Below are 14137 nucleotides of genomic sequence, written 5' to 3'. Positions count from 1 at the left end.
CATCCTTAGTCATCAGGGAAATGCAAATCAAAACAACCCTGAGATTCCACCTGACACCAGTCAGAATGATTATGATAAAAAACTCAGGTGACATCAGATACTGGTGAGGTCATGGGGAAAGAGGAATACTCCTCCATTGCTGGTGGGATTGCTAGCTGGTACAACCACTCTGGGAATCAGTTTGGCAGTTCTTCCAGAAATTGGACATAGTACTACCACATGACCCAGCTATACCACTCCTGGGCATATACCCAGAAGATGCTCCAACATATAATAAGGACACATGCTCCACTATGTTCATGTAGCCTCATTTATAATAGCCAGAAACTGGAAACAACCTAGATGTCCCTCAACAGAGAAATGGATACAAAAAATATGGTACATTTACACAATGGAGTACTACTCAGCTATTAAAACAATGAATTTATGAAATTCTTAGGGAAATGGATAGATCTGGAGAATATCATCCTAAGTGAGGTAACCCAATCACAAAAGAACACACATGGTATGCACTCTCTGATAAGTGGATATTAGCCCAGATGCTCAGAATAAACAAAGTATAATCCACAAACCACAAGAAACTCAAGAAAAAGGAAGACCAAAGTGTGGATACTTCATTCCTCCATAAAAGAAGGAACAAAATACCCATGGAAGGAGTTGTAGAGACTAACTATGGAGCAGAGACTGAAGAGACAATCCAGAGACTGCTCCACCTGGGAGTCCTTCCTATATTCAATTATCAAATCCAGACACTATTGTGGATGCCAGCAAGGGCAGGATGACAGGAGCCTGATGTAGCTGTCTCCTGAGAGGGTCTGACAGTACTCAACTAATACAGAAGTAGAGGCTCACACCATCCATTGGACTGAGTACAGGGTCCCCACTGAAGGAGCTAGAGAAAGGACCTAAGGAGCTGAAGGGCTTGCAGCCCCTTAGGACAAACAACAATATGAACTGCTTATTACCCCCAGAGCTCCCAGGGACTAAACCACCAACTAAAGTGTACACATGGTGAGACTAATTGCTCCAGAAGCATATGTATAGCAGAGGATGGCCAAGTCAGTCATCAATGGGAGGAGAGGCCCTTGACCCTGTGAAGGTTCTATGCCCCAGTGTAGGGGAATGCCAGGGCCAATAAGCAGGAAAGGGTGGGGTGGTAAGCAGTGGGGGGGGGGCAACAAGTTGTTTGTTTGTTTGTTTTTGTTTTCTTATTTTATTTTATTTCTTTTTCTTTTTGGATAGGAACCTGGGAAAGGAGATATTGTATGACATGTAAATATAGAAAACATCTAATAAAAAAATCACACACACACAAAAAAAAGAATCCAAGTAATAGCTATGAAAAACTATGATTCTCCACAATTTATAGATGAAAACAACTTTTGGAAGGGTAACTTACCTAAAGAGACAATGATGGCAAAGAGAAGAATTGTTGGATCAAGGTTAGAAAACTGTCAAAGAGTCAGGAAATTAAATAGAAATATGTAGCATTGGGAGATGGGGAACTGGGGATAGATACTGGAAAGTCTCAGACACAAGGGAAACGAGAGGCATCGAAGACCCAACAGGCATGACATTAGCCGAAATACACAACAAAGGGGAGATAGAACATGTAAAGACCACCTCCACCTCCAGGAGATAGGCATAAAGTAAAGTTGAGGGGTAGGACCATCCACCCATCTCAAAATTGTTAACCCAGAAATGTTACTGTCCAAAGGAAAGACAGGGACAAAAAAATGAAACAGAGAGTGAAGGCAAAGGCCATCCAGAGACTACCTCACCTAGGGACCCATCCTATTTGGAGATACCAAACCCCAACACTATTACTGATGCCATGAAACTCTTGTTGATAGGAGATTGGTATGGCTGTTCACTGAGAAATTCTACTAGCACCTGACTAATACAGATGCAGATACTCACATCCAACCATTGTACTGAGCTTGGGGACCCCAATGGAAGAGCTAGGGGAAGGACTGAAGAAGCTGGAGGGGATTGCAACCCCATAGGGAAGAACAATATCAACTACCCAGACCACCTAGAGCTCCCAGAAACTAAACTACCAACCAGAGTATACATGAAGGGAGCCATGTCTTCAGATACATATGTAGCAGATGATGGCCTTATCTGCCATCAATGGGAGGAAAGTCTTTGATCCTATGGCTGCTTGGTGCACCAGAGAAGGGTGATGCTAGAGAGGTGATGTGGGAGTGGGTGAATGGGTGGAGGAGCACCCTCATAGAGGCAAATGGTAAGAAGGATGGGATGGAGTTTTTGTGGAGGGGCAACTGAGAAGGGAGATATCATTTGAAATGTAAACGAATAAAATGATTAATAAAAAATAGTTTAGTCAGTCATTAATGGGAGGAGATGCCCTTGGTCCTGTGAACGTTCTATGCCCCAGTGTAGGGGAATGCCAGGGCCAGGAAGCAGGAGATGGTCGGTTGGTGAGAGGGGGAGTGGGGAGGGATCATGTTTTTTTTATTCCCCAGGAAGGGAAACCGGGAAAGGAGATATCATTTAAAATGTGAATAAAGAAAATATCTAATAAAATAATTTTAATAAAAATTTACTTGTGAAATACTAAAACTTAAACTTAAAAGGAAAAACAAAACAAAACAAAACAAAAAAACAAAGAGGAAGACATATATCCAAGACACTACAGCCATGCAGGTAATCAGCACATATAACTGTGAAAGGAAACCATGAACAACCTGAATCCTTTAAAGCATGTTTATGTAACAATAATAAAAACAAAGACAAAACATGGTCAACTGAAAACATTTAGTATATAGAAACTTTACTAAGTATATAATTAAAATGAAAGGGAATTGAAATTATTTTTGTACCTTTTACTTTATGTTTTAAACATTTGCAAGTATGTGTGTATGTGTGTATGTTTATGTGTATGTGTTTGTGTATGTATGTATGTGTGTGTATGTGTAAGTGTATGGACATATATGTGCTACTCTGTGTTTGTGGAAGTCAGTAGAATATTTGTGGGATTTGATTCTCTCTTTCAATCATGTTGATTCTATGTATTAATTCAGGTTGCCAGGCTTGGTGGCAAGTACTTATACATCTTTGTAGCAGTGATTAAGATTTTTACAGGAATCAAAAGTGAATATCAAAGGTGAATAAATTTATCGCTACATTTCATAAGATGCATAACATATAGTAATATGTTAATAGATAAGTGTGTTATTTAAAAATAAACACAAATAATTAAATTTTATTTAATTTATTAGAAACATTTCAACTGTTATCCAAATACATATGGATAATTTTGACTAAAGCTTTAGAGGCATTGATAGTCTCAGGTTTAAAACTATTGAAAATGAAAATATTTAATAGTATATTGATTCTTATTTTGTTTTAAAGCTTCAGCCTTGACACTGAGATTTAATAATTTTGTGTAAAATTTGCATGGTAAACTATAAAGCAATCAGCTCTTACATTTGGATAATTGGAACTCTTGAAGATTCATGAGGTTACACCCAGAAGTGTCACAAAATGACTGTCTAAATATGAGGTATAGTAACAATGGATCAAAAAAAGAGAGAATAAATTTAAAAGAGTCCAAAGAGGTTTATAAGAGAGTATTTGAAATGGAAAAGAGAAGAAAGAAATGTAATTGTACTATAATCTCAAAAAAACAAAAGTAGTATGAATATAGTTGAGCAGGTGTTCTTGTAGTATGATGAAGCGTCTTTTGCATATATTCCCAAGAGTTGATATTGAGGTAGATCGATTGTCAGTTTTCTGAGAAACTGTCATATGTATTTCAAAGTGACTGTGCACTCCCATTAGCAACCGGGGGAAAGTTACCATTGCTCCATATTCTTGCCAGCATGTGCTGCCATTGTATTTTTCATTTTAGCCATTCTGACAGGAATTAAGTGAAATCTCAAGGTTGCCATGCTCAGCCTACATATGAGGGAGGTACCTAGGTTTACTGCAATTTAATTTGCCATGTTTTCTTGATATCCATGTGACACCTGTCTTTTTCTGAAGAGAAATGGAAAAAGACAAATGGTGGGGGATTGGTGAGGGGAAGGACTGGGAGGACAAAAGGGAAGGCAAACAGCAATCAGGATGTAATATGATAATCAATAATAATGATAATAACAATAACAACAATAATAATTATAATTTTTTTGCAAATTTATTTTATTTATTTTTATTAGATATTTTATTAACATGTCATATGATTTCTACTTTCCAATAATTATAATTTTAATGTAAAATGCATGATGATTTTTAAATTATGAAGAGCCATTGATATTTCCAGGGAACTATTGTATCATTCTTCTAAAAAATTAAATAAGAAGAAAGTGAATGTTGGTTCTTGTTTCTTATAGGAGGTATCAATCTCCTTTTGAGATGATAATACTGCATTGAATTAGCTTATATGTAGATTTCTAGGTCAAGTTCAATTTAAAGTGACATCATATTACTGAGTGAATGTCAAGAAGATGAGAAGTAGACCATGAGAAGACTATGTTAACTGAACATACATTCAAGAACTGGCTAGAAATCAAAATTAATATTCTCTTTTGTGATTTATGATGCTAGTACAAGGAAACATCAAATGTTTTAACACAGGGAGAGACTGAACTTTAAGGAAGTTCCAGTTCTTGATCTATTCTTTTGCTCTATGTTATTTCAATGTGCACACATATTTAATATAGCTTTGGGGAGTATGACATTCACCACACAGTCAGAGGTACATTATTTGAAATGCTGTCATTGGCTGTATATTTTCATCTTCCTAAGGTTACATTTTACTTTTTCATAAAAAATTCTTTGCAGTATGCATCTAATAGATGAAGAGTCCAAGTGGTCACTCTGGGAATATTAGTTTGGGCATGCCTGTTTGGTGAGACTGATTTTTGTTCTGCTGCATAATAAGTAGTTTTGGAGCTAATACTGAAAATATAATGTGAAAGGTGGAATTTTAAGCCTATAATGACATATTCTCCTGCATAACCTCCTTGCTTCAAAGCAAGCATCATTGAGCTTTGTCACATGCCAAAGTGTCAATAACAACATAGAAACAGGGGGCTACTTCTTGCAATGTTATTTTATACTTCAGTTACATGCTTTTGGCCATGGTAGAACAGCATCTTCAAATGGGATATTTCTCTACAGACTATGTTTCAGAATGAGAAGATATAAAAATTTAACCAATTCCAGTCATATTTGAGGCAGAGAACAACACCCGTATGTAAACCTTTGCTCTTGAATTGTGTAGACACATTGTTAATATTATTTTGTTATAAGCTACTTAGATATTGGAATTGAGTAGGAAGAAAAAAACAACCAATAAATTAAATGGTGCCTGAAGTAGCATGATACAAAAAGAATGAGAGTGGTGGCAAAAAATAATGGCCTATCTTATGTACTAACAAAATATTTGGCATGATTATTCCCTGCAACAAATCAGAATGTTGATCTTATAAACCTGTGTTCAGGGTCAGTGAGACATTGAGTAGATAATGCACAGCATGATTTGTTTGATACTGACTAAATTTGACTATAGAAAATAAGCTAAGGGAAGAGTCACACTCTTTCCATCAGTGGGGAAAAGCAAAAGAGATAATTCCAAATGTTTTAGCAGTAATAGGTTGAAGAGCCACAAGATTTTGTAACTACTACTAGAAAACCATTTTTAATTATGACAGTCTCCTGCAGCATGATTGCTATCCTGAAAGATATGACCAACTAGCCTTGTAAAGACTTCTGATTGGATTAAGATGGAGTTTGGAAATCTTTTCCATTCACGGCAAAAATATATCGGAGACAAAGACATATTCTATAAGCCACAGTGTATGTAATTTGCAATTTTTAGTTATATTTTAAAATGTAAAAATGAAGCAAGAAACATTTAGCAAGTCAACTAATTATGTGTACATTATATATATATATATAATATAAGCTACTATGAATAAATTAAAATTCCCCATGTAATCAACATAGAATATTAAACTTTTTTGCATGCTAAATGTTTATGATCATGTATATGTTTCATGCAACAATACACCTTAATTTACATTAATTACACAACAGATGATTAGAAAAATTTAGAAAATTTTTAGATAGCCAAGATGTTCAGCATTAGAAGCATAAGAATATAAGACATGATTTGGTCTTTGGCAAAGGAGAGAATTATAAGCAGATAGATATAGACCAATAAAAATATTTTAAAAGATAATTTTACTGTCAGAACAATTTGATGGGATTATTATTCTTTGTGATGTAAATTGATCGGTGTGATTTTCTAATAACCATAATAATTACATTCTAGTTAGATATTAAAGATGATTGTTGCCATAGTAAAAGCTAAGTACTACAAGTATAATTTTTCCCAGCACACAGACTCTAATTAGATGGAGTTTGCCTCTGCTAGACTGTGAACAACTATTCTTCCTGATACTGGGCTCTGAAGTATTTTGTAAAAAATTAGAAACTTTTCTCCACACATCACAGATGACTGAGAGAACAGTTTAAATAGAAAGGGAAATATTTTTATGGGAAAGAAATAGGGTTGAATCTGTATTTGCCAGCATTTAAATCATATGATACTCGGATATCATGTGATTTTGACATCAATGGTCCCCAGCATTCAACTTTGTCTTAATTTTGTCTTATGACTGTTGCTGATGAATGGGCCAGTGAGACAAAAGAAAACCTTTCAGAAATAGAATCTTGAAAACAATATTTATATAAGAATGTATATAAGAATGTGTTCTCCTGGAGAGCCATCACTATGCAAACAATGTTAGAGTGATGGAGAGACAAGGTTTGGCCTACAACCATGCCTAGAGATCAGCCATACCAGGTACTTTTTTAGACTATTCATTTCAGACAATCTGTATGATGACTGCAGTTACATGGTGAGAGAAATAAAGACACACAGAGGAATTGCCAGGAAATCCATTCCAAACTTGCCATCCAGAGCATTGCGACTATTATTTTAAAATACAATATCTAGGTATGATTTTGGCTCCACAGGTACAAATATCAGATACCTATGATGTACAAGCAGTTCTGAAAACCCCCACTTTAGTGTCCACATCTGTAAAAGAACAAAAATAATAACAAACAATAGCAAACAAAAACAAGCCAAAAAACACCTAATGATCATGACTCCAGTTTTATGTGAGGAGTGTTGGGCATCCAGTGCTCTCTCTTTCCCTCTGTGTCTTCAATCTGTGTATCCTCTGCCCTTCCACTTTACTCCATCTTTTGTAATGTTCTTTCTCTGCCTATTCCAGGGGTATTCTACAACAGCCTCTTTAAAACTGATGTATAGCCAACAAAGGTGGCTGCTTTGAAGGGACCACATTAGTTTGGGCAAGCCTATTCTTAGAGCCTGGTATGAGATTAGCTGAATTTCATCATTAGAACAGTTGATTTAAAAAATCTTGTACAAACATATTATTAGGAGTAGTCGACATCTCTCTGGAATTAAAACGTTCATGCAGATATATAAATCAACAAGCCCTTACCCTGGGTGATTTATTTCTGTACTAGTTGTGTTTTTCATCTGTAGCTTTATGTGTATAACCTTGTTTCTATGTTAAATAGAGAGTCCATCTTTGGCAAAATCAAGAACCTAGGAAGACAAACCTTATTCATTTAACTTAACAAAAATTAACTTGCAATGAATAAGAGCTATAGGCCTAAATAAAGAACTCTGTGCCCAAGAATGAATGACTCATTAGGGAATTTATTATTTTACTGTGTGCTTTAGGAGGTAATTTCATAATAATATATAATTATTTTAAATATTTTATAAATTACTTTGACTTTTAGTAAGGATTTTTAATTACCAAATATAGTTTCTAGAAAGTTTTGCTAAATATGTAGTATACGTGTGATGAGTCATTTGTCATCCAACTGCTTGGGAGAAATCCTTGTTCCTAAAAAAGAGGACCCTGCAGTGATTTGATATTGGCTGTAATATTTCACTTGAGATATTTTTGCTTTATATTTCTGAATATATGTTTGGTAAATCATGATACATAACTATATAAACATCACATAATCCCCTAAGGGGTAGATGTATATCAACTGTATCACATCCAATAAAGTATATTTTGCACTTCCACCCCTCCTGGTCAGGAGCAAGTGGCAGGGAGAGTGCACAATAAATAGGTTGAATTTGGCATATACCATAGCAAAACTGTCTGTGATTCACCCTAGACTTTCACCTCCTAAAAGCATATAAGGCACATGGGCAATAGAAGAGCAACTGATTGTGTGCATCATGACTGCATATTTTTCTTTATTGTGGAAAGATTTTATAAAATTACAAATACTTATCCATAACTGGTTGGAGGTTTTTCCTTGATAGCTATCCACCTTTCTATATGGTGGTATACACACACACACACACTCACAGATATACAACACACACACACACACACACACACACACACACACACACACACAGTGACCATGGTCTTTCAATGAACCTGTTTGACTCATCTAGCTAACCAACTTGCTGCACAGAGCTTATCACTCACTCTTATATGTTGGGATTATAGGAAGTTTGCAATTCCAAGTCATAATTTACATCAGTGTTGAGATGTTTCTATTGGGGTCTTATAGACTATTCCTAATTGTGAAAACTTTGCTCTCTTTGAAAATATCATTAAAACGTATTTACTACTATATTTTTATTGACAGTTTCATAGATGTATATAATAAATATTAGATCTTATTTCATTTGAAATAAAACTATTATCTCATTTTAAAAGAGAAAATAAATATCTTAATAGTGATTTAATTCTAGTTGACTTTAATAAGAAAATCACAGAAAAAATGAACCATTAAAATCTGAGAAGATCCAAGTGGGACAAATCTAATCTTGCAACTGGAGTACTCTGAATATAAGAAGAGCAAGCTCCATTGAGGATTGTCTGTGAGAGGCACACTCGATGAAAGCCCTGACAATCCCGATTTCTCATGAATCACACTTTACATTTAAAAAATTATTTCATGTTTGCATGGCACTTTTTTAGCAGAATGATTTTTTATATTTTTATAGTCTAAAAGTAATGCTTTTGTTTTTATTACTTGTACTCCAATATAGTTATTCAAAAAATCATAAGTATACTAGTTTGAGAATTTCAAAGGAATTAAAATACCTAGCAAAATAGGTTTTTTGGGATACAGAAATAATCCCCATAACAGATTTCCGTATTTAAGTATTTCTAACAGGAACTAAGTTAGGTTAGGATCCAATGTTTAGATCTCTGTGAGTAAAGAGATATACTGTAACTGATAACAAAACTTTGTACAACAGTGGTTACCAAGTTACATCATTAGTTTCTCTACTGTTTATTTCCTTTAAGTGGTGGTGGTGGTGTCCACTGACAAGAGAAATATAATCTGTGGCAGTGGAATAAAGGAAGTGACCACTGGTAAGATCAAGGATACACCCTATTCACAGGTTAAAGCCTTTTTGTTAGTTTGTTTTGTTTTTGCTTCATTTTTCCCCATTGTTGAAGAAATGCTCTTCAGCCTTGATATAGCATGCTCACAACTGGCAAGAAGAAATAATAAGGGCAAGGGTCTTACCACACTATGGAATGATGTCATTTACTAGCAGCAGACAATGACCTGCGTTCCAGAGCCTCTGGTAGTCATTTTCTAGGATGAAATTTTCTTTCAGTTTTAAAGTCTCTCTTAAAATGTGCTTTTGTCACATTGTCACAGCAGGTAATTACCAGCAGAAGGTATTGTCCTTCTATAAGGAACAAAACTTATGCAAAACTTAATCTCAGCCAGTGTTTTGTGACATTGGAATAAACTAGTAATACTGTGCTTTTTTAGAAAATAGTTTTATTCCTCATAAAAGCAATTTAGAAAATCTCATTTATGTCACACTTTGAAATGGTTATTCTCTATTTTTTCAGATAAAGTGACTTATTGAGCATGATCATTCTCTGATACTCTGTGGTGAATAATACTCATAGTAATATCCTGATCAACTACAAACAATAACCATTGTCATGGTAACTGTGTATTTAGGGAAGACAAACTGTACAAATGAGCTTCTTCTATAGCTTTAATTATGCAAGTAGAAAATTGAAAAAATACTTTTTATAGAGTTAGTTTCCTATTTAAGTAATGACTAAAGTGTATGTTTCTATCAGTTTACACTGCCAACTATTGGTGAGCTAAAGACTTGTCCATGATTGTGACCTCTGTTAGCCTTTTTTTTTTTTTTTGACTTCATAACCAGAAAGGATTATAACTTCTCCATGCATTCTATCAGAATCTAATTTAGTTATTTAACCAGTTATTCTAATTGCTCATTTTAGAGTTTAGTGTACATTTCTTAGAGTGGTCATCCTATAAGTAAGTTCTAACTTTTTCACATCTTGCACAATTTGGCTTCATATTTGGACAAGAAGATATTAAAATTACTCTTATAGACATAGTTGTGTACTTTATTCCAGGAATATATGTTAGTTGCTGCTTGAGGTATGCAAGTTGTGGCAAGATGTTGATCATATTAGAAGCCAGACTCAACCAGAGATACAACATTAGAAACAGTAAAATTTAGGGCAACAGAGTCTATGCTCAATCTTTTCATGACTGACAATTGGGAAAAGAGCATCTTTAAGGACATCCTATCAATGTGAGGTCAAATAAAAATGTATGAAAGGATCATGGTGCATAAGTCATTAAGTAAAGTAAAGAGAGATTGGTAAAACGAGTGACAGTCTTTGTGAAAAGCATTTGAGTGCCTACATAAATGACGCTGATGTTTCTGTATAATTACAAATCAATGCAGAAGCACAAAACGTTATTATGCAGAAGCAGACTTTATTTTTCTTTTCCTTCTTCAAATAATTTTTTTTCAGATTATCCCAGAAAAGCAGGTAATGAAAGATAAAACTTTTCTGAAAAGCAAAATGAAGACTAAATTATAGGCAGCAATTTAGGTAAGTATTGATGTCATACCACTAGTTGGAAATCTGAGAACTTAAGGCAATATAGTTGATACAGATGTGCACAAACACTTGTCAAGATGAAAAGCAAGGCACAGAGATGGTATTGTTACGGACTGTGTGATTCAGTGGGTGATATATTCAAAGCCTTTCCAATAAAGATTTTAGAGGCAGCAAAGGAGAACTGAAACACTCTACTAAGATCAAGGATTTGATAAATGTCATATTTCTTTTGAAAACCAGGAGATATTAAGAAAACGGGGGCCTGCAGGTAATTCTAGGAATCCAGGTAAACTTATTTTGAAATATGTTGGTAAAAAATAAAGAAGAAAATTGCAGATGAGAGATAACACTTAGTAGTGCTTGCAAGGACAAGTAGTGATGATTACTGGGAGTGAGTTTTGTGTTTCTGCAAACATAAAAAAATAAAATAGAATAAACAGTGAAATAGAGTTTTAACCGAGTACTGATGAGGAAAGTTTAACTAGAAATTCAGCATAAGAATATTTAGGGATAATCATTATTTGTCAATATAAGTATTGATCATCTACTAAAAAGGAAATGTTTAGTTGCAATCAGATTAAAAGCTAAATAATTGAAAATTGAAACAAATTAAATATAATTCAAAAAATTGGAGCGTGTTTGAATACCACATTCTTAAACTGGTATATTTGAGACTGCATTCAAAAACAGTTAGATTTAGAATGGTAGTAAATACTGTTTTAAATCCACATCAAAGAAGGTTTGTTTTGTTTGTTTGTTTTTGGGTTTTTTTTTTTTTTTGCAGAAAATGGAGACTATTATAGTAGTCTTCAGCTGATCATATGTAGAGAAAAACAGACTTAGTGGTACAGAGTGTCAGGTAATATATCAACAAGCAGTGTTCTCCATTATGTATCTGTGGTTCATTTCTCTGCACTCCATGATTCTATGTTCTTCATCATTGATCCAATGTATGCATCTCTGCATTCAGTGTTCTCTATCTTCTGCCAGAAATATATATATATATATATATATACACATATATATACATATGTATATATATGTGTATATATATATATATATATATATATTTACCAGAAAGAGAAGACTGAAGTAAAATATAAAAGACTGAAGATATATATATATCTTTGCACATGGCCCAAGATGTTAAATTTATAATAATATAATCTGGACAATATTAGTGTTTAGACTCTGGAGTCAAAGGTTACATTCAAATATTTTTCATTCATATTTGTTAGTATATGTTAATAAATAGTAGACTTCATTATGACATTTTGCATTTGTGCATAAGGTGCCTTCATTATGACTCTCCCTGTATTATGACCAATTTTCCCAGCAACAAAGCTCCAGCCTTTTCACTGGTAAAATAATAATATTTTTTTCACTCATTTGGCGGTTCAGTAAAATCACGTGTGCATGGTGCAGATTGTAAAGCCTAGACTAAATAAAAGAATAGATGAGTCCTGATTTCCTAGTCAGAGATGGAGCTTTTTCCTGTCAGATCCAGTTTATGTTGGCTTGTCTCCACTACGATCACAGCATCAAACAGTCATTTTTTTAAGGGTATTAATACCTCAACAAAACTATTAAAAAAGAAACCTAAAACTACTAGCCACCTTGCAGGACATTTTGCTTGCACATGTGCATTCCATGACATTTCAGGGTAAATAGATGGATAAATGTATATTGAAATTCTGCTCATATAGTAAATGAAGTATATTTAGTCTCATTTGTATCAGGAAACAGTGTGGAAAAGTAAAAAGACAACTACATTTCTGTTTGGGAATACATTTTACTATGTAGACAGGCTCATTGGCCAGATATTTTTGTCTTCTTTTACAAGTGAGACAGTCAGGTTCAATCTGTCTTTTAAGGACAGATTTTAGGTTTGGGATTTGAAATGTAATATCCCTATTCAAGTATTATGTACTTGTGAATGTGAGCTCTAGTCTGTGATAATGTATTATTCTATATGTGAGGATAGAATTTTATAATAACAAAGATCATCTGTCAAAAACTGCATTCCCTTATAAAATTTCTGAGGAAAATGAGGAAATGGGTATGAATGATAATACTCAGTTAAAAAAAAAAAAGCCTCTAAGAAATTACTAAAAAGAGAAACAGAATTGGAAATATCACACAATATTTATCCTGAACTAGCCCATAGATGTAAATCACAGTACTTGAAACTTTTAGTTGACATAAATTTGGCACTGAGTGTTATTACAAGTAGCAAAGTTCACATTCAAACAATGGAAGTACTTTTTTTCTTCCAAAATGTCAGTTCTCACCCAGTAAGTTTTTAGCAAAAACTATTAATACCAGAAAGAAAAGACTAAAGTAAAAGCAAGATTCAGAAATGTACTGTGCCCAGCTTAAACTTTGGTACTTATACCATCAAATACATATTGTGTGTATGGTCTTTTTAACCAATTATCAACATTTTCACAATGACAACACAGGCAGCTATTATTTTTAATATGGTAAGTTAAGGAGGATTTTCAGGTGCTAAAAAGAAGGTATATCATTTTGTATTTGTGTGAAACATTCTATAGATATCTGTAAGTCCATTTCCTATATAGTATCTGTTAGTTTAATTATGTCTCAGGGGTTTTGTTTTTGTTCTTGTTGTTTTTTGGGTTTTTTTTTTTTTGGTCTGGATGACCTGTCAATTGGTGAGAGTGGGGTGTTGATGTCTCCCACTATTAATGTGTGGAGTTGTATGTGCTATTGAAGCTTTAGCTCTGTTTCTTTAACAAATGTGGGTGCCCTTCTGTTTGGGCCATACATGTTCAGAGTTGAGATATCATCCTTTCAGATTTTTCATATGTTTTGTGTGAAATGTCCTTCCATGTCTCTTTTGATTAGTTTTGATTAAAAGTCTACTTCAATAGATATTAGAATGGCTACTCTAGCTTGTTTCTTGGGTCTGTTGTCCTGAAATACTCTGAGATAATGGTATTGGTACACAGACAGACAGGATGACCAATGGAATAGAATTGAAGACCAAGAAATGAACCCACATACCTATGGTCACTTGATCTTTGACAAGGAGCTAAAACCATCCAGTGGAAAAAAAGATAGCATTTTTTTCCTTTTTTTTTCCCTTTTTTTTATTAGATATTTTCTTTATTTACATGTAAATTTCTCCATTCCCAGTTTCCCCTCCA

The sequence above is a fragment of the Mastomys coucha genome, unplaced genomic scaffold, assembly GCF_008632895.1.
Source record: "Mastomys coucha isolate ucsf_1 unplaced genomic scaffold, UCSF_Mcou_1 pScaffold15, whole genome shotgun sequence".
Lineage (NCBI taxonomy): Eukaryota > Metazoa > Chordata > Mammalia > Rodentia > Muridae > Mastomys > Mastomys coucha.
Note: the sequence above shows the minus strand (reverse complement) of the source record.